This window comes from Pieris rapae, chromosome 15 (genome assembly GCF_905147795.1).
Source record: "Pieris rapae chromosome 15, ilPieRapa1.1, whole genome shotgun sequence".
In the NCBI taxonomy this organism is placed as follows: Eukaryota; Metazoa; Arthropoda; class Insecta; order Lepidoptera; family Pieridae; genus Pieris; species Pieris rapae.
The window spans coordinates 8,440,815-8,468,304 of NC_059523.1; the positions used below are offsets into that span (position 1 = coordinate 8,440,815).

Consider the following 27,490-nt stretch of genomic DNA (forward strand, 5'->3'; position numbering starts at 1 on the left):
ATCCCTTACACTATTGTCAATATGTCTCCACAACCACCACCACCTAATGCATGCGAGCATCTTCTGATCGAGGTTATGCTCAGTAAAACAAAAATTCTCCTTGGAGTGTTCTACTCTCCTTCTCTCTTAGTCGACTATTTTTCAGGCTTTGATGATACTCTTGAAAGGTTTGCGCCTCTCTATAAAAACATAATAGTTATGGGTGATTTCAATACCTGCTTAATAAAAGACGACTGTCGATCGAAAAAGTTGCTCTCCATCACTGACTCTTATAATCTTCATAACCTGCCACTTAGCGCCACGCACAAAGTCCCAGGCTCCACTCCTTCCCTATTGGACCTTATATTTACCTCTTCTCCTGACCTAGTCACTAGTCATGGCCAACTTCCTGCTGTTGCCTTTTCTCATCACGATCTCCTTTATTTGTCCCTCAATCTTAAACCTCCCAAACTAAAACCCACCGTAGTTCTTAGGCGTAATTTTGCTGCGATCGACTCCGAGCGTCTGCTTATTGATGCAGCTAAAATCGACTTTAGCACGATTTACGAGTGTCCCACCCTCAATGGTAAAGTTGATCTACTAAATTCCTCCATTACTAATCTTTTCGATATTCATGCCCCTTTGAGGCCAGTTAAACTCAAGCATTTACCTGCTCCTTGGCTCAATGATGAAATCAAAACTTTGATTAAACAAAAAAACCGTGCTAAAGCCAAGATGAGAACAGCCAAAACGGACAAGGATCGTGTATTTTACAAATCCTTGCGCAACCGTTGCAACACGCGTTGTCGGGATGCGCAGAGAAGACACATTCACGACTCAGTGTCAAGTGGGGATCCCTCAAAAACATGGAATTTTTTAAAATCTCTGGGTGTCGGTAAGCCGCCACGTGCTTCCATATCTCCCGATATCGAGGTAAACAGCCTAAACGCCCATTTTACCTCTCACTCTACTCTAAGTAATATCGATCTGGATTTAACACTTGAGAATATATCATCTCTCCCTCGTCCTAGTTTTCCATCTTTCTCATTCGCTGAATTTTCTTGCCAGAACGTTGAATCTGGTATTTCGTCTATTCATTCCAATGCTGTTGGTTCTGACCTGATTGGTCGCGCTATGATCATACCTATTCTCTCTCTTATACTTCCTGTAATCACACATATTTTTAATTTTTCCATTTCTACAGGTGAATTTCCTTCTTGCTGGAAGGATGGACTTATCATCCCTATCCCCAAAAAGGCTAATCCTAGTACTTTTTCTGATTTTCGACCCATCTCAATTCTGCCTTTTCTATCCAAGGTACTTGAACGCCTTATACATGATCAATTAAATGATTTCCTTAACAAAAATTCCATACTGAGTCCACTTCAGTCCGGGTTTCGATCTGGACATAGCACGACTACTGCTCTGGTCAGGGTAGCCGATGATATTCGCGAAGGCATGGACCACAAACAACTCACAATTCTCACACTACTAGATTTCAGCAACGCTTTTAATACTATTAATTTTGAAATTTTAATGGAGTTGCTTAGGTCTATAAATATTTCTTCACATGCTGTTAACTGGTTCTCTAACTATCTTAATGGGCGCCGCCAGTGCATTAAGACAAGCGATTGCGTATCTCAATGGAGTTTCATTGAATCTGGCGTACCGCAAGGTGGCGTACTTTCTCCTCTTCTTTTCGCTATTTATATTAACTCTTTAACGTCCCGTCTTTCTACTAATTTTCATTTATACGCTGACGATCTCCAAATCTACGTTCAATCAAGTCTCGATGATCTCCCGCAGGCCATACATTCCACAAACTATGAGCTGGCAAAGATAGTTGACTGGAGCAAAAATTTTGGTCTTCTAATCAATCCCAACAAGAGTAAAGTCATAATCATTGGCAGCCCCTATTTCACGACGAGAATTGATTGGGCCACTGTACCACCTATACATATCAACGGCGTAACTTTAAATATAAGCCGTGCAGTTAAAAATTTGGGGGTCTTATTTGATCAAAACTTATCCTGGGAGCAGCATGTCAAAGAAGTTAGCCGCAAATTGTATGGTGCCTCTAGTATCCTCCGACGTCTCAGTAATTTCCTTCCCTTTAGTACTAAAACCTCACTGGCACAATCTCTCCTCCTGCCTTTACTGGACTACGGCGATTCTTGCTCCTCCGATATGAGCGAGGAATTGCTAAACAAACTGGATCGTCTCCAAAACTTCTGTATCCGATTTATTTTCGGTCTAAGAAAGTATGATCATATCTCTGCGTTCCGTAAGCGGCTAGGTTGGTTACCCATTCGACAGCGACGTGATGCTCATATTCTCCATCTCCTATATTCCATCCTGTTCAATCCTAAAACTCCTTCTTATCTCAAAAATGATTTCAAATTTTTGGGTTCACATAACTATAGTTTACGCTCTTCCGAAAACTATACCCTTGAAATCCCATCTCATAACTCCTCTTTTCTTGGCGATTCCTTTAAGGTTTCAGCAGTTCGGCTATGGAATTCACTTCCCGTCACTATTCGCTTAGCTCCTTCTCTATCTTCCTTTAAATTTCTGCTTTATAAACATTACCTGTCCATGTCATACCACTAACTACTTACTGACGTGAGAGCGATCTTTTTCATCTTAGATTGTCCTGATTCATGTGTACTGTTTACTTTTTGTTTTGTTTTATGTAACTTGTATCAGTTTAGTTTATTTTTATTTCTTTTTGTTTCTGTTAAGTATGTTTTGTTTTTTTTTTTTTTTTTTTTTCCCTCTTTATTTTTGCACTTCTTGCCTACCTTATCTAATATACTCATAGTGGTTTTTTTTCCTTTACTAACAGTGGTTGTCTGGAAGAAATCGCTCTAAAGCGATAAGGCCGCCAGTTGCTTGTCATTAAATTATGTTTAATATTTTCCTTTTATGTAATGCAACAAAGTGTAAATAAATAAATAAATAAATAAATAAATATTTATCAACTTCCTGTGAAGCCTTTCGCATGAAAGTGGGAGGGTGCAGGTAAAGCTATATGAGGGTGATATTTTAGATCCAATCATTATGAGTAAATACTATGGATGACTAATGGATTTTAAAAATCTAACTTAGTGCATACAAATATTATTTGGGGTATATTTTGTTTTCGTTATTTAATTAAATCTTGACCTTTGTTCCTGTGTCTGTTTTCTTGAAAATTTCTTTTAATTGCCTATAAATAAATGGTTGTAGTAACTTTTTATGGTTTGTTATTAGGTCCATATTTATGCTATTAATTTATACTAAACTTTTACTATTTTTGTAGACATGTATATAATACATATATGTGGAATTTTTGTAAATTTGTAAATACTTTAAATTAATTTATTTTAAACTGGAAGGCATTTCATTCTATTTGTGCGTCTTGATATATGTATAATAATTTGTTTTATGGTTATAATGTATGTATTATAATGTATGATCACGATTTTACCACTAGGTTTTGTTATTTATCGATTAGTGTTGTCATAGTCTGTGATATGGAATATATATTTTGATAGATTACTATAGGGTTCAATAAACATACCCCCGACCCACGGTACCAATAAATAGTTTTCTAACCAAGTGTCTTTGAGAAATAAACTCATATAAAAATCAAAACTGTTCCGATTTTTTTTAGTTAATGTTAGCTTGTAAAAGTGCATATAAATTAATAATCTAGGTTGTTATCACAATATTAAGTATTATACACTAACGAGACTTATACTAACTACTACTACTACTTATAAATAAACGAGATATCTAACACTACGAATAGTTTTGCTAAGTATTAAGAGACACGGGAAACTAATTTTGGGTTACTGTATTATTGCAATATGTTCAAGTCTATTAATAGAAGGACCACAAGTTTCATAAAAGTTTCTCATAGTCTATAACAAGTTAATAACTACGTGACCGAAACTGTATCCTGCCATATGACACTCTTTGGAATAGCGCCATTCTGTGCAAAAAAGCGACCTTTTACTTATGAACTTTTCACTAATTGCTACTGTCTTGGACGGTTATTAATAGAGATGTTGTGTTATAAGTTTGGCATCTGTCATATACTTAGTAATGTACGTCTTGTTGAGAAAGTAATCATTTAGAAATGACAGTACCGGAAAGTTACTCAAACTATTATAAACTTATTGGCACAGTGTGATAATTTGGTACTCATTTTTAGTTCTTCAATATAACATTTATATTTTCCATACTTAAAATGTAATTCCCATGTTTAAAATGTAATTCTTAAAAATAAAACGCATAGTTTTCAATTGTTTTTTTTAAATAATTTTATGCCTGATAACGAGAGTTTCAATAGATCAAATGAATCAAAGACAACCAAACATACGTAAGTAACAGATTAAAAATTTTGACAGTTAATTTTATTCTGAATAGAACCTTCATAAACATACATACTAAATAAGTTAAGGAATGTATATTGTATTATAAGCCATAAGTATCGTATTGGTGCCAGTTTTCCACTCACCATAAGCAATAACTGCCATTTTCCGAGCTCCTACCGCATTTTCCTGTTTATGGTTTATTAAGTAAGTGCTGATAATTTCAATCCTCGAAAGCAAAGCAAATAAGTTTTAGAAAGTATTAACTACTTATATTTTCATGGAAATTCTTAATTCGTGATTTTAAAATTTCTTAACACAAATATTTGGAACTATCTAGATAACTATAAACATTGCTGGGTAAAAAAAGCCATATCACATTTAATTTTAATTTGTTGCCATAGATTTTTTTAAACATTTTGGGTTATACGGATGAAACGCAATATTATTGATATTATCGTCACAAAGATGTGCAGCGTTTTTGTTTATAAAATGATAAAGATTGAGATAGAGAATAAAATATAATTTTCGCTGCTGTATACATTTTAATTAATCAAAAGATTGAAGATATAATTAGTCTCTTGCATCACTTACTACTTCCATACGGTCATGGAGATGCTGCTATTCTTGGTAATGAGGATAATAAAATACGTGGTGACTTTAACATTAATTTCGCAGTTGATAATTCAAAATCATTAACTTTCTATCAGAAAAATTTAGTCTACAATTAAATAATTATCCAAACACACTACCTAAAAATTTTGGAACCAATAGAAATCGCGTTAAATAATTTAAATATCGACGAATTAATTAAAAAAATTATATAATTCGTATTAATTTTCGACACTTTTAATATTTTAATGACAAGTAAATTCCTAACATATCTTTCTTTTTCCCTCCCTTTAAGTCTCGGAAATCTAAAGTTTTAGATTTGTATAAATATGAACACGACATTTGTTTGTTGACATTGTTTTACATTAGTTTACCAAATAAGTTTCACCTCTGACAAGTGTCCTTTATACGCACGCACTTTTTTAGTTTTATTATATTGCGATATAATATGTTCACGAAAAACCCAACCTTTTGTGGTAGTGGCACAGCATCGTTACTCTTTAACAGTTATAGCTATACCAAGGTTTGTTTATGCAATCTCTCTTAACCATAGAGTTTGTCTACTGTCACTTCGTATACCCTCTTCAATAAAGTATCATACAGATAAATTATTTGATCACATAGGTAAATGCTCTTCCGGATGATAAACATATAATCTGCCACATGCTGAAAGAGCGAGCAGTCTATAATTATTTGTATAGTCTATTCAAAGATCTCAAAGTACATAACGTAGACTGCTTACTACTTTAGATGCTATATTTTTAGAGTGCTTACATAGCTAATACACTTTTAAACCTGCACTTAAAATATCGTAAGTGGTATTTTCTAGAAGTTCGTTTGTATTTCTGTTTAGTCGTATTCTTTGAATGTTCTCAGTAGTATAGGAGCTAGTTTATTTTTGATGGCTTAAAATTGTTGTTGATAAGTGCTTAGCAACTTACTACAGTAGTCAACGTTATAAAAATTGAATCTCAAAAGCCTAGTAACCTTTTGAAAATGGTTTATTTAAGATATTTTACAATATACTAAACTTTTAGATACTTAATGACTTCTCATATAGGTTAATACTAGAACTATGCATTAACTGGGAGAGCAGTTAACTTGGAGTAATGGCTACCATATTCTTTTTGCCACAGTATATTGTGTTGGTTAACTTTACTGATCAAAAAACGAAAGTCAATAACAACCTTTGAATATATGTATTTTATCCATACATCTGCGTGATCAAAGCCACTCGGCTAGGTTCCTGTGATTGCATAATTCACTGGTACCGATTTATTATATAGTTGTTTACACCGTTATTTTCCGCAGCTTACGGTATAATTATGGAAATTAATTTGCAAATGAAATTTCCTGTTTCATACGCTGAATGAATTATTACTGTTTATTTATAAGCAAGTATTTGCTCACCGCATATAATAAACATTGAATATACCGTGCGGCGTGCTAATTCACGTATAATCCGAAGGTTCTAGATTTAATCGGGGATTTCAGCAGGGGGGGGGGGGGTGTACATCGAGAAATATTAGTGCTGACTACTGATATCTTGTTTAAATTTTATAATAATTATAGCTATACTAATAATAAAACCTTGAGATTGATTTGTTTCGTTTTGTAAAAAATTGATTTCGATATTAATTATAATACTAATAATTAATTAATATATATATATATTATATAATAATAAGTATATTTTTTTGTCATTAAGTTTAATATGTGTATGTTGTGTGGTTGATATTTAGTGTAAAGTGCTGTGTACAGATGTAATTAGCTTTCAGTGTTTAGTGTGTAATAAGTATATGTATCTAATCAATCTGTTTTCTGTTTCTGTACCTAAATGTAAAAATAAAAATAAAATAAAAAATACCAATGTAACAATCGCAACTTTATACAATATAAATATCGAACGCACTTTCTATAGAAAAGAAGACGTATTATATTGTAATATTCAATGATATTAGAACTGGACCAAAAGAGAAATAACAGTATACCGTAATGATTTTGGGTCGGTATATTTGTATACAATTAACAGAAATAAGGCGGGAAAACTCGTTACAAGTGGATTATTTTTTCAGATAACATGAAAAAGTTTTCTAGTTCTATTTGCTCGCAAATAAATCGCGTGTGGTTTTACATAATTAAGCAAGATGAGTTAATAATACAAATACATTTTTTTTCTTGCAACAATAAATATCAAAAGTCCTTCATTAAAAAAATAATAATAAAGTACTTTTAAACTATTTCCGTTATCAATGTTTCTTCATCCAGATAAATTCTTCTTTGATTTTAAGTACAATTCATGTAAAATACGAATTTATATTATCTATATATATTTTATTTACTAGAAACCGGTTAAGCAAAAGGAACGCTTCGGTTGAGAATTATAGTCGAACGTTATTAAAATCGTAGACGAATCTTCGTGAGAATCGGTTTACGGTCATTGTGTTTACGCCTTAAAAAACGATACGTTCGTCCTACAGAAAATTCCCAGACGTATATTGTTAACAGAATACTTGAATGCTGCGATTGATTCAGGAGTTGATCGGTGAATATTGATAAAGCTGCGGCTGGTGATATGTTTGTACGTGATCTGAGATAGGAATCAGATAAGCTATAATGTCCATAATGCTCGCTCCGTCGCTGAATTTCGCTCGCAATTCACATGAATAATAAATGTATTTTGTTCAGCCTCGTCCTCGCTTGTATATTCCAATTCTTTTTTTACTATTTTATAGTGTCTCTCGTTCTTACATATTTGACCGCGCTGCAGTTTGCCAATGCATATGGAGGATGTGAAGTTCTTCGACTTTCTTATAAATTATTGATTAGTGTATCTATGATCTAATAAATCTTTGTAATTCTGTCTATATATATACGTTTCCTACGGTTTCCCAAATTTGTAAGGAATATATTCCTGATTCTAAAAAGAGGAATTAAACGTCAATAACATTGATTGATTGATTAATTAGTTTGCTTATCTTGCCGAAGCCGCGTACCAATTATTTGAAGAAATGTATTAGGTATGAGGGTGTGCAATTATTTAATCAATTACCATCTCAAATTCGCAATATTGGAGTGTTTGACAATTTCAAAAAGGCAGTACAGATGCGTGTTAGAATAAACACAGTTGACTAAAATTAAGACGGCTAATGGCGACGTGCATCTCGCTCGTATATATACATATTAATACATATTAAGTTTCTCATGTAGATACAATATTTTTTCTGTAAAAAGAAATAAAGTTCTTTAAACATAATTATTTAAAAAAAATTTGTTATTGTAAATATTTGATTTTAGAATAATAAAACGTGTTAGATTAGCGAACTTTTCGAACGTTTAAAGCGAACTATATAAATTCATTTAACTTTACCGGTAAATTATTTGATGAGTGGAAATTTTGTGCATAGTACTCTATCATTTATAAAAAGGTTTAAAAATAAAGCGTCTTCTTATATGTTTTATTTGGAATAAAAATATTAACGGTAATATTTGAAATTATTTTAAATCTTCCAAGAGATCCGGTAGGCATGTTGCTGAGTCGGAAAGGATTAAGATTAAATTAAGCGTCTGGAACGGAACACAGACTATAAAGAGATAATGAAACGAAAGAAAATCTTGATGGCTTGTAGCAATTGCCTTGCCAGCATCTTGTGGTTTTTAAACCTTACGCTGTGAGATTATTTGTCTGTGGACGAATATATTTTTATGTTTATAATGGTCATTCTTTTGAACTCTTTCTCCGTTGATAGCTTTGATGTTATATTACTATCAAGATATATCTATTAAATTGAACACGTATAATTTAAACGTAATAACAGGCTACTTCTTATCATGACAGGTATCTTTTTTGGCCAGCAGAAAAATAACACGTAGACGGGACGGGAGACGTTTTGAGGTTTCCGTTAGGCTAAAACATATTCTCAGCTTTAAAGTATGTAAAGTTAGTAACTTAACATTCATCTTGCTTGTACACTGATTAATAAAACAATGCTTTATTTTATTTTTTCATAATACGGCCAAGAGGGTTATCTAATCGCCCTTGGACACTGGTCTTTTAAAAATGGGTATGTACTTTTCTTGAACGACCCTAAGTCGAATTGGTTCGGAGATATTTCATTGGTTAGATTGTTCCACAAAATAGTGGTGTCCGGAAAATGTTTTTAAAAAGGCTCAGTAGTGGAATGACGGACATCGACCCGTATCACGGGTTGTATTTCATTTTGCCTCAACGTCCGATTCTGCACGTTTTAATCCGTACAACTGATGTGAACACTCGTGGTATATGTGGTAGAAGATGCAGAATGATCCCGTAGTTATAGCCGTTAAATTATGTCAAAAAATCATACTTTAAACCTCAAAGAAAATGCATATATAATCAATATTCGAATGCATTTGTGAAATTAAAAAAAATTGTTTGTAAAATTAAAAAAGTGTAAAAAATACTCATGTCATTTTTTCATACGAGTAATATCCGTTAAAAATCTGTAATCTTTATTCATGCGGTAATCTGAAGTATGTAACTTTCCGCGCTGGTGCACTACAACTTCATAAATTAAATAAAACACTTTTTTAAGATTCAAATAAACCTATGTGAAATACGTCTGTAATTTTCGTTAAAAGCTTTTTCCATATTAAATGGAGTAACGCGGATTTTATAAGTTTGAGTAGAAATAAAAACTCAAAACAATAGTCTCACAGTTTCCTCTGACATATACTTTTTATATGACTTATTCTTTGTATTGTCATCGGGTAATGACCTTTGCGCTATAGATAAGATATTGTTTGAATTGACTTTGTCGAGCGATTGTTTATGCAGCTTTCATAAAGTTTGGATAATTACGGTAAAATTCAGGCTTTAATTACGGTTTGGATTAAATAAAACTTCGGATGCGAACCTCATATTTCCCGCCGCAAAGAGCTTAAAAATCACTAAGAAGAAAAAAATATAGTAATTTGTATTAGTCAACTGATAATTTTAGAGATAGGGTAAAACTTGCTGAGTTTCTTGCCCGTTCTTCTCAGAACAAGGCCTCCTGGTAGTTTTGCGAACGGATGGCGTAGTTTTGCTCTTTCGCGAATTTTGTAAACGTTTTTGGGATTCATAAGCATGCCCTTAGACGCATCTGAACTAAATAAACGAATTGATTTAATTTGATTGGCTTATTTAGCATAAGAACACGAAAACCTAGCTCAGTTTTTCATATTAATGAAAGCATTAATAGTCGCTTTTCGCATTCTTACACAAAACCATTCATTTAACTCGGTCGGCAAAAACGATTTAAAATTATATAAAACCGTTATTCAAAACATCCCGATAGATGTCTCTTTTAAAAGTAAGACGCACTGTTTGACCTAAATAATAATTTAAATAGGTTACGGTAGTTCTGAATCCCGCTTAAGGTATTCCAGTTGAGGTTCGAAATTAATGATTACGGCGAATATTGAACCTATACTAACATTATATTAATAACCCAGGTAAAGGAGAAGTGTAGAACCGGGGTAAGAAAGCATAAAGGGTAAGAAAGGGATTATGTAAATTAATATTGTAACATACTTGCTAAGTTAAGTTCCGATACTATTAAGTGTTAATAATATCAGTGGCGCAACAACCTTTTTATCTGTTTTACATAATTTTTTTATCTAATACCGATTGGATTAAAAAATGATGTAAAACAGATACAGAAATCGTAGGTAAAAAAAATTACAAATCTTCCGTTTTGCAGACTAATAAATAGCTGAAAAACCGGTAAGTAGGTAATAGTGGGCTGACGCACGCCGTCGACTTTTTGGGTCTAAGGCAAGCCAGTTTAAAAAAAAACTATTGGTGCATAGCCAGGGATCTAACCTACGACCTCTTGACTCCCAGTTGAACGACCAACACCTTTCACTGATCTCCTACACTCCGCTTCCAGACAACTTATAAAATTCAGCACGTACAAGAGTAATCTCAATAAACACACGACAGATTAGATAATCTGTAGCTGGACCAAGGGAAGTGGAAATATTTTTAGAGCACGATTTTAAATTATTAGGAGGTTTTAAGTTACGTTACATTTTATGTAGAAAAGTAAAATACATATATCTCTGCCAAAATGATTGGTTATAAAATAGTTTTAGCGGTTCACGATTCAATAATACAGTAAAAACACTCAAATTATTTTTGCATTTGCAGATTTGAATACTAAAATTCATATACGTTTTTGGTGTAGAAATGAAATATTTTTTTTTTGTAATTATTTATCATCTTTCACCTACTACTTCAACATCTCAATTAGAACAAACGTCTTTATGTTGCTATGTAGTCTTTTAATTATTTAACTAACAAATTATTAAATAAATGAATTGATTAAAATCAATGAAACGAATTCAGGCCTAAAAGCACTGTCACTGTTAATATTTTAAACTTGCTATAGTGCTACAGTTTATTTTTAAAGCTTATCATATTTCGTATTCATCAAAAATTTAAATTCCATTTAAACATAAAAAAGTGTATTTTAAACAACAATTTAGGTCTGGGACTCAGACTAGTGTATCTGTTTCGTGATCATCTAAACGGCAAATCAGATCAGTCATCTGTGCCTGACACACGCCGTCGATTTTTTGGCTTAATACCGGATTCCTCACGATGCTATTCTTAACCGAGCGAGAGTTTAATACACACATAGACACAAAATCCATTGCACAGCCGGGATTTGAACCTAAGAGGTTTCAGGCTAAGAGTCGAACGCTGTAACCACTAGGCCAACTGCTGTCCATTAAACAAATAATTCAATTAATAATTATGCAATAAAATAAATATAGTGATATCCTGATCAATCGTGACCTGTATAATTCTTGTATCTCTTCTTTTGTATTACATCGCTATTAGCTGTTCTTGAATATTCCTTAAGATTAGCTTTTTAGTTTTAGTTAGTTATTGATATTCTGTTTTTTACTTTTATTTTCTTCTAGATTAAGGATCAAGTTTAGATTAACATAACTTCTAGTTATGCACTTCTTGCACTCATCATTTTCATTTATTGCTTTTTTCTTACTAGGGTTGCCTGGAAGAGATCGCTTGTTAGCGATAAGGCCGCCCGTTGCATCCCTTATAATTTTTATGTATTGTTTTATTTGTGTTTCTTAGCAACGAAGTGTAAATAAATAAATAAATATAGTGAATCGAAAAATGTAATTGGCATTTCATATGGCTGATGGGATCTTGTGAAAGACCAAGTCGTCCATTGGATATATGTCATGATATATATGATATGTGTCAGAGGCACTGAACTTCAAGAGAACAAATATAGCACCTGATATGACGTTAATGCTCTATAAAAAGATCAACCTTTTGTCCTCACCGATGCGGTCTACGGAAATGGGCCATTGGATTTATAGACAGGCTTGGCCCAGATACACCTTTGGCAGGGTTTTTTTCTTTAATCATCGATACTTAGGGTGTTTTTATCAGTTTATATGTAGTACTAGCGACCCGCCCCGGCTTCGCACGGGTGCAATGCTGATACATAATACACTACAGAAAAACTGTGTACAATACTTCTGGGTTCAGCCTGCGTTTGCAATGTAAGCGGAAAAAATGTAATTATTTACGACATCACATTAGAAACCTCAAAAGTAACACTACTTCTCCACTATTTAATGGATGTTATTATACATATAAACGTCCATCACTCTATCTATTAAAAAAACCGCATCAAAATCCGTTGCGTAGTTTCAAAGATTTAAGCATACAAAGGGACATAGGGACAGAGAAAGCGACTTTGTTTTATACTATGTAGTGATTAAGTAACTCGTAGGTGCCAAACTGCTCACTCTGTGAGCATTCATAATTTGTAATTTGAATACGAAATTCCACCCATATCACCTTACCGTTCCGTATCACCACTTTGTGGAACCAGCTGCCCACTGAAGTATGTCCGAACCAATTCGACTTAGGGCCCTTCAAGAAAAGAGCGTACCAATTCTTAAAACGACGGCAACGCACTCGCGAGCCCTCTGGCATTGAGAGTGTCATTGGCGGCGTCATCACTTAACATCAGGTGAGCCTCCTGCCCGTTTGCGCCTTGTTCTATAATACAAAAGTAATAATGCAATATGCTTGTAAAATATGAAGTGTTAAAATTGTAAAACATCAGACGGAAAATTGCCGCTCCTAAATGATTTATTTTTAAAATAAAATAATTACGCAAAATATACCTAAGTAAGATAAGTTATTGACCCATACGTGGGAGTCGATACACAGCTTACGTTTTGATATTTACTTACACTTTGCAGTGTTCAAAAGTTGATAGCCAAAATTAAAAGAAACCATGTCAGACTCTAATCTCCATTAGAAAATGACTTTACATGCTGCTAATATTTTCTAAAAGCATATCTTACAAAGGGTAGCATTTATAATTGCTTAATGCTAGTGCAGCCTATTCATTACTGAGGGACAGTGCCCTTCTAATGAGATGTCATTTACTGGTAGAGTCCGGAGTCCCGTAGGCTTTGCTCGGTGCTTTACAAAAATTAACACGAATTTTTCTAATCTTATATCTTTAAACGAGCAATTCTTGTATATATATATATATATATATATATATATAATTGGAATCTCGGAAACGGCTCCAACGATTTTCATGAAATTTAGTATACGGGGGGTTTCGGGGGCGATAAATCGATCTAGCTAGGAATATATGATAGAAAATAACAGAAAGGTGGCGTTTGAGTAGTCCCAATTCAAACTGAAAATGCCTCTGACATCTATCGGCGAATAATAATACTATTTTTTTTAATTATTTTAACGACACAACATCACTAAAGCTATTCCAGCATATATATTCTATATTATTCATATTTCATCATTTTATTAGTATGTAATTCGTACTTAAATATAATTTCTTAAAAACACAATTTCTTTAAAAAAATACCGAGCTTTGCTCGGTCATCCAGGGACTGTGGTTTTAATAACTGTACGTAAGCTTAAAACTAAGTTTTGGTACTCTTTAGAATATTGATATCGTTGACATGTTTGTGGTCTTTAAGTTTTTGTTTTACTTTAACGAGAAGTGTTGGCCTAGTGGCTTCAGCGTGCGAATCTCATACCTGACTAGGTTCGATCCCCGATGGACTTTCTTCCTATGTGCGCATTTAACATATGCTCAAAAGGTGAAGGAAACCATCGTGAGGAGCCTAGAGGAACATCTCTTAGACCCAAAAAGTCGACGACGTGTGTCAGGCACTGAAGGCTGATCACCTACTTGCCTGTTAGATTTAAAAATGATCATGAAACAGATTCAAAAATCTGAGGCCAAGACCTAGCGCCACTGATTTTTTTTACGAGAAGCTAAATCATAGACTTTATTTTACGCCACTCAAAGACAGAGGCAAGTGGATCTAAATATTAAATTAAAACTCTGCAAAAAATTAAAAAATGCATACATAACATGTTCTTTGAAATTTCTATACAACAATAGTACGTATGTGCTCTCATATGCACCGGCTTATGCTGCATCAATGCTTTTAAACTTAAATAATTTAAAAAAACATGTGTGAAGATTAATGGATTGCACAATGCACATTCCACAAATAATTCCTCGACGTCCGCCGTTATACAATTGAGCGTTTATCAAGGAAAATTTTGCCGCGCACCATCATTTTGTGGAACCAGCTGCCCACTGAAGTATTTCCGAACCAATTTGACTCCTAAGTCACGATATATATAATATTAGGACCTAGGACTAGCCTTCAAGAAAAGAGTTCTCGCGTGCCCTCTGGTATTGAGAGTGTCCATGGGCGGCGGTATCACTTAACATCAAGTGAGCCTCCTGCCTGTTTGCCCCCTGATTTATATAAAAAAAAATAAAGAGTTTATCAAGCTTTGTATAAAGCATTTAGTAATGTAGTAGTAGTAGTACAAACTTGTATCTAAAGGTTAGCTAATATATATAGCAAGCTACGAAGATTCGGAACCCGTAGCATTATCGCTGGGCATGTTCTACGTCGTAGATCTGTATGTAACAAAGTATACATTATTCATTCTATCGCTCTAGTTGCCATACATACATTGCATAGATTTTCAGTCTAAATATGCTGTTTTTATGTTGGCCATAAAAGATTTTTATACCTTTAGTATTTCTCCTCGGTGTCAAGTATGTAAAAATTGCTAGTATCAAGCGACCTATAGAATAAAATTGTTAGTTGAGAAATAATTTCTGTGTCACTGTGGAGCGCATCACGGCCTATTTTTCTATTCAAGCAATCTGTGTTCTGAAAGTCAGGCTTTCATTTAAGATTTCTTTTATTTAGTTTAATATTGAGCTGCAGTTATAAGTCGGTAAAGCAGTTTCTGTCTAGTCATAATTTTTCGCTTCCGTTGGGAAGTTCAAAGGATTTTACTGGAGGACGGCTGGAATTTTTCAAATTGTCAGCCCCTTATTGCTTTTAGCGTTAATTACTAGACGCTTGAGCGCCACAGTAAAATCCTTTCAGAAAAATGAAATTCCTTCCGTGCGAAGTAGGTAAACCAATATTGCTTGTCTGTGGTGATTATCCAGAGTATATTGCACTATTATGACACGTGTAAGTGCGGTAAATGCCACGCCTACCAATAATAATCCGTGCCGGCAGCCACAGCGTTGCACAACGCTCATACTCAGAAAACATCTGCTGCTAATATTCAACATCTAAATTATTATCTAATATTCCAAAGTTTGGTAAACGCGAACTTTCCCTTGTACACTCCTGCTTCAATAAATGTATAAATTCACACTCGAATTAACACAAAAGGAAATTAAGTTTGGCCCAAACTACAGTTGTTGAAGATAAATATGCCATTACTATTGTTATTAAAACAAGAGATTGTTTAATTCTTTGAATTTTTTTAGTCTGTATGAAACGTAAAAAACAAAAATATTCACGAATATCATTAGAAAGAATTTATTTATTATGGTCGTGAAACTGTAAACGTATGTAAGGCAGAAGTTGAAAAATGTGAGGTGTCCCATATAAAATTTATGAAGCTCCAGGGAAACGAAAAGTACCTAGTAGTACCTCTATAAACTGAAACGGGCCGAACATTTCTAATTCTTAAGTAATGATGTTGGGAGTTTGCTTTTCAACAATATTGTAAATATTTCGTCTTGAGGGAAATCTTGTATTTTGTAAGTAAATATATCTATGTATTTGTTCCTTTCAACATTCATTATTTTGGCGATGACCATCGATACCTTAACATAATTAATGCAATATATAAGTGACTATTCCACATAAAACCTCAAACAGTTAAGAGTGAATAAAATATATAATATAATAAATAGTGAATAAAAGTAATATAAAAATTATAGTAAATATTAAAAATAGTGTATAGAACATGAGTCTGGTAAAACGATTTTATTTTTTAATAATTGTCAAAATATGTATGACTTATATAGTCAAAGGTTGAATTAGATAAGTATTGTTGTAATTATGGCGCTTCTAAACGGGCCATCTTTTGTTGCAATTGATGGCTGCAACACATGGCCCGGCAACATTGCAAACAATGTCAGCCACACTATGCAATGTTGCAGTAATGTCCCGGCCATATAGCCAAACATGTTTTGTGTAGCCACTTATGGCCGATATGGCCCCGATGGGTTGCCGAACGATCGCTAGGCTATCGAATTCAACTGCAATATTGCACAGCCAGTTCTATTGTTGTTTCAGTCACTCTCTTTGTTATGGCATAGTGTATCCTTTTCTACGCGACATGAAGTTTGCTATGAGTGAAGTGTGCCTGTTGCTATATTCTGTGTTTTGCGATCAGCTGCATTTTGACAACTACGTAAAAATGGTTACTGGTCTAACAAGACAATTACTGATTTTATTGAAGAAATACATTTGCACCCCGAGTTGTGGGATATAAAAACCGGCTCATACTAAGATAGAAATTCTAAAAAAGATGCATGGAATGAAATCGCTGAAAAGTTTGGCATAACAAGTAACGAGGCTTACAAAAAATTCAGAAGCCTAAGAACTTACGCAAATAATGAGGAGAAAAAGAATAAAAGTGGTAGTGCTGGCGGTAAAACAGTAAAGTGGTTTGCTTAAGATGCGATATCGTTTCTCTTTACTCAAAATACTACGAATATTAGGATATAGGATTACATAGTGAAAATGAAAACTTCTAACGTAAGTATCTTTAATAAAATATTTTAGTCATTATAAATGTACATATCTCTGTATTACGTATGTATCATATCGATTGATAAATTGAACTTCTTCCCTCGAAATCTTTTGCAACTTGTTTCCATTCTGTTACTCCTGACGGCATCTGAAAGGCTTAAAGATATACTAAAAATTTTATGCATTCACAGGCGACTGAAACTACATACTGACATCAGTTCTGACCCACGTGAAGTCGTAGAATCAGAAACAACCGACACTTTGGAAGCCGTCGATACTACTCCAAAACCACGTACTAAAAGGCTCAAAATATTATACGCGATGCTGGCGAAAATAAAAACGAATATGCTGCTACTAGATACCTATTATTATTAAATTTAAAAAGTACATAATAGTTACTACCTATGCGTAACATATTTAATAAACCTATGTTAACTTACCTTGATGTATTATTTTAATCCTTCTATAATAGCTGTACACACCTCTTGTATAAAAGTTGAAATCTAACACTCTACTTGAAATCTAACATCTAACACGGAACAGGTACATAAAACTTTTAAATGAATCTCCTGTTGCCAAAAACCGTAGAGTTATCGCAAATCTCGTGATGGCGATGAAACAGGTATTGCTGTTCTCATGTTTGTATCATTTCTTTTTATTTTTGGTCCAATTTTGTTTAAGAGAAAGTCAAAGTCGCCTTTTGAAATTCTAGCCAAGTTCTTGAATAATTTATTATCAAGGCTTATTACTGCTAGACTCAAATTGTCTACAGTTTCACGCGTATTTAAATAAGGTCGAATCCTAAATCTCTTCTTTTTCTGTTCTTTTAAAATTAATATAAGCTGCTGCGACAAGTGTGATTTCATCAGCCATTGTTGCCGGTATGTGTGGCCCGTTTAGGAGTCTGCATCATGGGCCATACTATTGCTGACATATTGCAACACATGGCCCGGCCATAGATTGCTCGGCCATCATTTGCATTAAAACATTTTTGTGATGGCCGGACAATTAATTGCCAATAGTGCAGCCATCAATTGCAGAAAAACATGGCCCGTTTAGAAGCCCCATTCGATTGAAAATTTAGATGTTCTAATGTTGGCCTGTACACGAAGCCGAGGTGTTCACATGAGCGATGTTATTTTCCATACATAAGTGGCATTTACCAACCTTTATTTATTAATTAAAATATCGATATCATCTCGTAAAAAGTGGGTTGTATTTTTTCAAATAGAAAAAAAATAATAGCGCACCCACTACGAGAAGTAATATTCTACTGAATTGTGTATGTTACTATAATTTCAGTAAACATGAGAAACCTTTTATAGTCGTGTTCAACTTGAGTCATATTTTTACATAAAATTGTAATGAATTTTATGTTAAAATACATTTTTTCATACTAAAAACTATGTAGCTTGTAAAATTACTTTGCGGTTATATACTTGGAAGGTGTAAACTAAATTGATAACTTGCAACAGACGCATTGTGTTTAAAATTTTCTCCACCTGATATGCAAACACGTTTCAAATGCAATACATTTATTATATTTTTGTGACAAATAATTACATTACACATAATTAATATTAATTTACAATTTCTAAGTACTTTGAGCTTATAGATTTTCAATTCCTATATCGGCCAGGCGAATCGCTCAAAACAAAACAATACTAATATCATTGACACAAGTCCACACAAATCCATTAGCAAATTCAATTCCATAACTTTGAATCAATAAAACTTTTCCTACACAATCGAGTAATAAAAATTTTATACACGAAAAACTTCAAGCATAGTAAGATAATTCAAAGATACCAAATACATTTTTAAATTCACATTTATCACAAAAGTAACATTTTTTTAAATTCTATTTATCTATGATATTCTAAACAGAGCAAAAAACATTAAATCGTCCTGCTTTTCGAGGGTATAATTCTGTCTTTGTTTCATTTCTGACGACAAGAGTCAACTTAGCGCGCGTACAATAGAATTCTTAACTATTGTTGGCTATTTAAATAATATGTAGCTACAGGGCCAGACCTATTCTATACTTAATCTATGTCCCTTAAAAATGCTGACTATTCAGTCGGTTCACTTATATACTACGATAATACGATGTGACGTAAAATGTATAAATGGATTAATCTAATAGCACTATAATACAAGAATGTGTATCTACAATGAAGAAATAGAATATAACACTCTCTCTCTCTCTGAATAATGTATCATTGGGGTTATGATACATAATATTTATATGTTACAGGACCTATATATATATATATATAACGTACGAAAAACAAGATCAATTGTTTACTGTGCTTGGCCGTTTTTAAAATCTAAGAAATTTTAAAAACTAAAATAAAACATTAAAAATATTTGTTTTTTTCTTAATGAAAAATGGTATGTCACCAGACTTCTTCGAAGATCGACATCTTACACAAAAGGGTTTTATAAAATAATTATGGATTTAATTCCATATTAACGTTATTTTTAATGCATTATTATTCAATTTAATTGTTAATGGATATAAATGTTAAGTAGTAAAATAATTGCGTAATTTTTCGGCCAGTTAAACGGGCGATGTTAGGATTTTGTTGAAAAATACAAAGTAATTTCGAAACCTGTGCATTGACAATTGTAATCAGCGCCTTCTATTTCTATTTTTCATTAGTTATCGGTATATAAAATTCTTGAAATCTCATGTCTAGTTCAAGTCTATATAAAATGCTTTAGCGTCTATTTTTTACAAAAATTATGAATCTACTTCAATATTATTTTGCATTCATTTCTTTGGCTTAACTGTAGATATATAAAACATTTTTAAAAAACTTATAACTATTTTATGGCTTCATGTATCCCAAAATTTAAATCCTACCAACATTTAAATACCTATATAACGAAATTTATGTTTTTATATAGAGACAAAATACTTTGTTTACAATGGCAATTATTGATCAAATTGAGTAAAATTAAGCTATAGGTCAAGAATCTGTAAAATTTGTGATGTTTTGCCCTTTTTCCACATCTGCTTTTCGCAGCGTGAGCAATTGTTTCAATTATTCAAAAAGTCAATCACTATTTTACACTGTTTTAATTTTGGTGTCAGAACGTAAAACAAAAACGAAATGCTGGTGCGTTTTTACATAAAATCTGACACTATCTATTTGACATATCACAAACAAACGAAACTTAACATCAGGTGAGCCTCCTGCCCGGTTTCTTCCTGTTTTATAAAAACCGCCGTCGTTTGGAAGTCCACACCAATGGTTCGTTTCAGTAAAATTTAGCATTTACAAATAAAGGTGTACGCACAAAGCAACTTGGCACCTGATTTAGCTATAATGACACTTCTTGAGGTGCCTAGTTAACTTATGCACTATGATTAAAGAGACTCCTTTCTGTGAAAATAAAATTGCCACTGTACCTACTACGCGATCCCAAGTTTGCGTCATCAGCGCTACGCATATGTACTACATCGAAATCGGGTTCTGAATATATTGAAATTGGGATACGCTACCTTTATTGGCAGTCACACATCGGCGCAGTAAAAATGTTCACTCATTACCAAATCATTATTCTGTCTTATCTATTAACTCAAATTGTGCTTAGGATGTGACGGGACATTCTATTAAAACAGTGTAACACGAATATTTTTATGAATAGGCGATAAATATTTATTTTAGGATGACTTAAGCCATCAATCTTCTTCTAACGGATATAGCTTGAAGGACGTTTATACAATGCACGGTATATTTTTTACTGTTGTAATAATGTGTTATATAGTTGATGTTGTTGAGTGATGTTGATGTTGTTGATGTTGAGTGTTGTATAGATTGCAGAATGAAAACACGGCTCAACATTTATTATGTTAGTTACAGCTTCATGTCGCCAGTGCTAAATGTAAGTCGTTTACATTTGATTTTAAATAATATAAATGAAAAACTGTTAAGTTTGGACGTCGTAGCTAGACAATAACTTGAAATGCAAGCAAAGCAATAATCACGAAGATCACAACACGAGATGAGAATTAAGATAACGAAATTATAGTATAATAATAATAATAATCGTCTTTATTTTCTTCTCGCATATATACATACAAGGTTATAATGAAAAATATAACCTTGTATGTTTATTCGAGAGAAGAAAATAAAGATTAATAATAAATATTAAAAATATATAAAGCGTGGTTGTTATATATAGTATCCATTTTCGATATTATGAGTAAATTTAATTGAATGAATCTGAATAATTTTAGCTTTACTAAGCTACACTGTTCATATAAAAAATATCTAATACTACTTTCGTTAATCATGTACAAATATTTAGAAAATTCTATTTTATATTGCGCTATTCTGTGCTTATCTACGATCTGTGGTTATTCAATGTACTTTAGCTATACCATAAGTTTAATAAAGTTATAAACAGTATCTACGTATAACGTTTGCAAAAAAACGTAAGATTTTCCATAGTAATAACATACAGAGATAAGCTTACATTTTCCAAACTCATTGTAATGCTACCGTACATGTATTCTTTAATAATATGCAACCCACTAATGGATAATAATTATTTCGTCTTTCATAAGAAAACTACACAGCAATTTTACATTTATTATTGCAGCAGGGAAAGCGGTTGTTTCTAATGCCGGATAACTTTATCCTCTTAAAACAATAAGTCTAAACGGCCTATTAAACTTGACAAATCTCTTAAACAATATGCATTTATTCAATTTATTCGTTTGGAATGCTTAACAATAAGTCTGCACATAATCTACACAATAGTACCAATTATATATAGGTTTCTTATGTTAAAAAAAAACTTCAAAACTTTACACAGTGTCTCTTAAATTGATTATCCATAATGTTATCGTTGTTTACAAATGTTATTCTAATACTCAAATTTTAGTACAACCAATTGACAAAATTTTAAAGACTGGTCCTAGCACTTTCCTCTATAGTTATATATAACTAATAAAAACAAATGAAGGTGGACAAATAATTGAGGAGAAGACAAATAAATTAAAAATATCATTATGAACTATTGTAAATTACGTCCCTTTCATAGTCTATAGAATGGTAAAGGCACGGTTATGATGTGTATGGCACTTATACGGGATTAACCATTACGACAGAAAGAAGAAACATCTTCTAAAGGGTTCAAAACACTCTCTAATCTAATTTTTTAATAGAGGAAAGCGTTTCAAGGCACATAATTTTAGAAACAACAGTAAAATGGTACATTGATAATCGCAGCTGTACCACATCTCCTAGTAATAAAATCAGAGCGACCGCTAGAAGCGTGATCTACGAGAGACAGTGAATTCATAGATTAAATTACAGTACGAAAATTCGCATCGAAGTCACACACGTCACAAATAACAAAGCTCTTTTTCGTCATCGTCCGAACACATTTCACTAGACACTAGAATAAAATTGTAACTAGCCATCGCACGCACCGTTACTCACAAACGGAATGTGATTACCGTTAGCTTTCTCGTGTACCCGACAAGAATGGTGCACAGTGTCCTGTCAGAAGGGTGGCGGTTGTCTTCTGTCACACGGGAGGTGGAGACAGGTGCCGCTGCAGAGGTGGCGAGCGGCGTGAAGGAAGGCCGGACGAGCAGGCGGCGGCGCCTCCGCTGGCAGCACGGGGGACAGCGATCCCGCGCCCGACGGACTTTCCCGTTCGGCCGCGGTGGGCGGGCGCTACACATGCGTACAAGCGCCCGCCGCCACGGGTCAGCCGCCTGCCAGGATGTCCTCGGGTTCTGGAGACCAGCAATTGTCTGATAGCCAACACCCCACTACCACGGTCACCACACCTATCAGCAGCGCCAGCACAATGTATACCTCCGCGTTCCCTGTAACATACTTTACCTTAACAAACGGATGCCTTCAACAAGATGATATGACTTTTGATATTTTAAATATTAACAAATTTTCAAATATCTTTTGTACAACTAAAATATGCTTTGAACAAACTAGCTCGTTACTTAAAAACGTGTATCAAACAAAGATTTACGTTTAAATAGTTGTACAATATTTTATAAATACGCATAGAGTAGGCTCGTAGTTTTTCTCATGAGATAACATTCATTTTCTACTATTTAACTTAAAATAAAAAGAGCTTCCACTACGGTTACGGTATCATTATACAGGCTCTTGTTGTTTATAAAATATAATTGCAGTTGCAGTGTAATTACAGTTGCGTTATTTTTTATAAGGGGAACAATGCCGTTAATGTATTAACTGCTTAGTGAAGATGCCTTAAGTATGTAAAAAGTCGAAAACTAAATTTGTATGAAAATCGCAGCTCGTGACAATTATGAATTTTGTGGGTTTAAAAAAAATCCTGGGAAATGCATGAGAAAACGTATAAGGTAACTTAGACAATTTTTTTTTAAATTATGAATTAAAATTGTCTCCTTGAGATTTTAACGAACATAAGTTAAAATGCTAATTTTCCAATTCCGTATTTTTACCAAGTTGTTTCCGAATTCCCAGCGGCTGTCTGCTCCGCCACAATGAGTTGATGAGTGTTGGATCACCTCTGGTCCTCCAATCGCGATAGCCACGCCCTCTGGAATACTGGCTGAATCTGCGCGCAAACATGAAAACACTTTTCACGCTGAAAGCTAAAACAGGCCTGCATGCTTTATCCCTGATTTTAAGTCACATGATCAAATAGCGACATCCATATCTGCATAACAGTACCTATGATGCCATTGTGCAAGCTCATTCATAGAATTAACGTATCAAAACCATTTGTCTCGCCCCTACGGTAATAAATGAATATTATCATCTATCTGCATCGTAAGTGGCAGAGAAGAGTGATACCGTCACCCCATAATGAGGCAATAAATAGCTGAAGGCTCTGGAGCGAAGCCAAAATCTTTAATGCCGAAGCTGAGACCGTTAGAGGCGGTCCTAATACATACAGTAGCTGAAAAGCGAAATTGAATTGTTAGCATTCCGTCTTCAGGATATTCCAATACTATTTCGTGCAGGGTACTTACACAATTTAGGTACTGATTCTGCTATCTATCTGTGATTCATGCGAATGCAATTAAACTACTGTGTACATCGGTGAAGAGAACGAAAGCATGTTCGTTATGTAATCCAATAATTATCGAAATAAAGGATATAACATCAAAAATAGCATTCACAAGGGAGTCATATATTTTTTGTTAGATTGTAATAATGAAAGTTCGTTTCAACAATTGTTCACAATTCAATTTCGCAAATCACGAAAGAACCTATTCTTTGTGGTTTCACAAAACGTAAGCCGTTACTTTCAAATGTTATACAATGTAACAGTAATTACATAACTTTACAATGATATTTAATATGCAATTGGACACCTACCTACAATTTTCATATATCTACAAGACGTGCAATTACCCTCATGCAGTTCTCTATCTGCCTACGCGCACTCATCGATCTCATCGATGATATTTAACATACTTTTTAATATTAAATTATTACAAAATGTTAGATTTTTTTCTAAATAATAAGTTACTTACATTATCTCGTCGAGGCCGTTTTGTTGCAGTTGACAACATTAAATAATACATGACTCACACATATTCAACGAGAAATTAAAAAAATATAGTTTGTAAGTTTCAACAGGTGTGTAACTTTACCTTTATTATCTGTGAAGTAATAAGTGTTCAAGAATTAAATTCTATTTATTCTTTTATTCTACTCAATGACATTATTTATTTAAGGGATTTATTTTAGGTCTGTTTTTATTTTATATCTACTGTGATCTCCATAGAGAATGCGTTCTCAATATCAAGGTTGTTTACATGTTGTGTATTTAACAGAGCAACGTAACTCGTAAATCTAAAGATATAAATACTTTTTGTCGACAAATGTTTTTGTTAACCTCAGAATCGCTTCAATCCTATTGCAATATAACTCTTTTATATAAGTAATATTATTAATAGCAATTGTACGAACTATTTCATGATTTACATTATTTTATTTTTATTTAGAATTAGTAGTCCGTAAGCATAAACAGAATCCAAATACTAATAATCGTATTACAAGAAGCTCTCAGCCGAAATTAGTGTACCCCGAAGGAACAGCTCACGGCCTTTCCAATTTAATTCGCTAAAGATCGATATATCTGTGTACATGAGTAACGAGTTATAGGAAAACCATCACGGTTGAGAGAAATGGCTACAAATCTCTGTTTGACTAGATCGTATTCGAATTAGAGTATTGTGAAACTAATATTTCATATTCGGAATTGGGGCAGTTGTTTTTTTTTTCAAGGATAATAAATTCTTGGCTACGATCATTTTAGGCAGATTACTGTATCTGTTTCATGATTATTTGTAAATCTAATTGGCAAGTAGGTGAGAAACCTCCTGTGCCTGACACACGCCATCTACTTTTTAGGTCTAAGGCGAGCCGGTTCCTGACGATGTTTTCCTGCACCGTTCGAGAGAATGTAAAATACGCACATAGAATGAAATTCCATTAGTGCACAGCCGGGGATTGAATCTGACGTCAGGGATGAGAATCGCACACTGAGGCCACTACTGCTAGGTAATAGCCAAAAGTAGTAAGGTTCAATTTGCGAGTCTACTATTGTCAGTTTTTATTAGTGCCAAGTTGTCAGTAATCTTGAGCTCTCTATCCATTTGCCCGATATAAATTACATTTGAACTTCAAGTATGTCAGTTTACGAATAAAAATATTATATAGCATTTTTTTAACTTCCTATATGTATATGATGACTTTGTCGCTTATTGTCGAAACACACATCATTCGAAAGACTTTGAATCGTCGATTTAAATAGAAGTTTGAATTCCGTAAAGATTTTAAATAGAATTTGCTTTGATGTTTATATAACCCGGAAAACGTATACCGAGTAATATTGTTGTTGTGTTTTGTGGGCTCGAGTTGACCCCTATAAAGTCGATACAAAGCCTTTGTGGACTACAATGTATAGACAAGTGACCTCTATACATAGACAATGTTGATATGGATAGTAACAAAGAGTTTTTATGGTATATATTCAATCGAGGGTGCCTTGAAAATTTATGGAGCCCGCGTTGAAATTTTAATAGAGATCGACGTAAATAACTAATGAGATCAGAATATGCTATGATGCCTCAAACAGAAACTCTTCAGGGAAACATTTATAAAGCTTCGAACAAAAATCAGGTATTTTTCAGTATATGTATTTATAACAAAATAATGTTCATGTCTATCTCCTTAATTACGAAAAATAAATGATTTATAATTTAACCGTTAACTAACGTGCTCATGTGTCTCTTTCATCTACGCGAAAATACAACTTGATAGAAAGGGACGAAAAAGTATAAATTAAAATGTTTTTTTTTATAAATAAGATACGCAAATTATACAAGTCACTTTATACATAGAAGTGCATTTAAGGTAACTGCTTTTTTGTATGGTTGTAATTGTAAGAATTATTGGAATAGCCGGTAGCAGAGTTGTTTAATATTTTTTTTATTTGTGTTTTTAAGAACACTGTACCTAGTATGATTTTCATAGCCGTATATTAGATTAGAATTAGAATAATAATTTAATTATTTTATAATTGATATTATATTCACTGAGCTTATCATAGATATGTTTATTGTTTGTAACTCGATAATTCCCGACATAAATTCCATTAAAAATACAACAATCGTATTTTTTTTCTTTGAAAGTTGGTGAACGCATTCTCTATAGGTCAATAAAAAAACATAAATCATTGTGCTATTATAACAGGTGTTCTACTCCTTGTAGCGACACAATGTCAGACCTGACCATTTTAAATATGAGACGGGTAAACTATAGACTAGAAATTTCACGGATCAGTGGGTTCTCATAGAAGTTTACCTTGTAAGCGAGTAGAGACTGAAATGAAAGCTGCACTTAATATCGATTCTCGCTAACGTCGCCTTGCTGTGATGGAAATTGTATACGTTAAATATTCTTAGTGCACAAAACGAAAACTCGCATCCTATATTAAAAACTTTTTGGAACACCTTTGCAATATTAATAAGGACGTACGTCTTTTGCCTTTAGAAAACTATTTATCGGTATGTTGTTAGTTATAAGATTTAGGAATTTAAGTTTAATTTTTTAATGTTTGTATGTAGGTTAGTTGGTGTGGGTAATATAATGGAACCCTATCGCATTAGTTGTAACTGTTAAGATAGGAAAATTTACTGGAAATAAATAAATAAATAAATAAATGTTTAGTTTTAGTAAGTATTAGCTAAGAGTTCGGAGTAGAAGACCTGTTATTTGCTGGTGTGTAATGTAAAGTGTGGTATAAAGTACCTGCGAACGCCGCCAACGCCAGCAGGCGGTGCGGTAGAGTGCGAGACACCTGGCAACTGCGCGCCGCCCTGCACGCTACCTTGCGGCGCGCACACA

General features: G+C 33.4%; 1 long non-coding RNA gene across 1 annotated transcript; it reads right to left on the reverse strand.

Annotated features, from left to right (window-relative positions):
• Positions 1-17,092: 17,092 nt before the first annotated feature.
• LOC123689820 lies at positions 17,093-17,867 on the reverse strand. The gene is made up of 2 exons (XR_006750698.1): positions 17,534-17,867; positions 17,093-17,241 (listed from the first exon to the last, which is right to left on the reverse strand). It is a non-coding gene; the product is annotated as an uncharacterized LOC123689820 (long non-coding RNA).
• Positions 17,868-27,490: the final 9,623 nt, after the last annotated feature.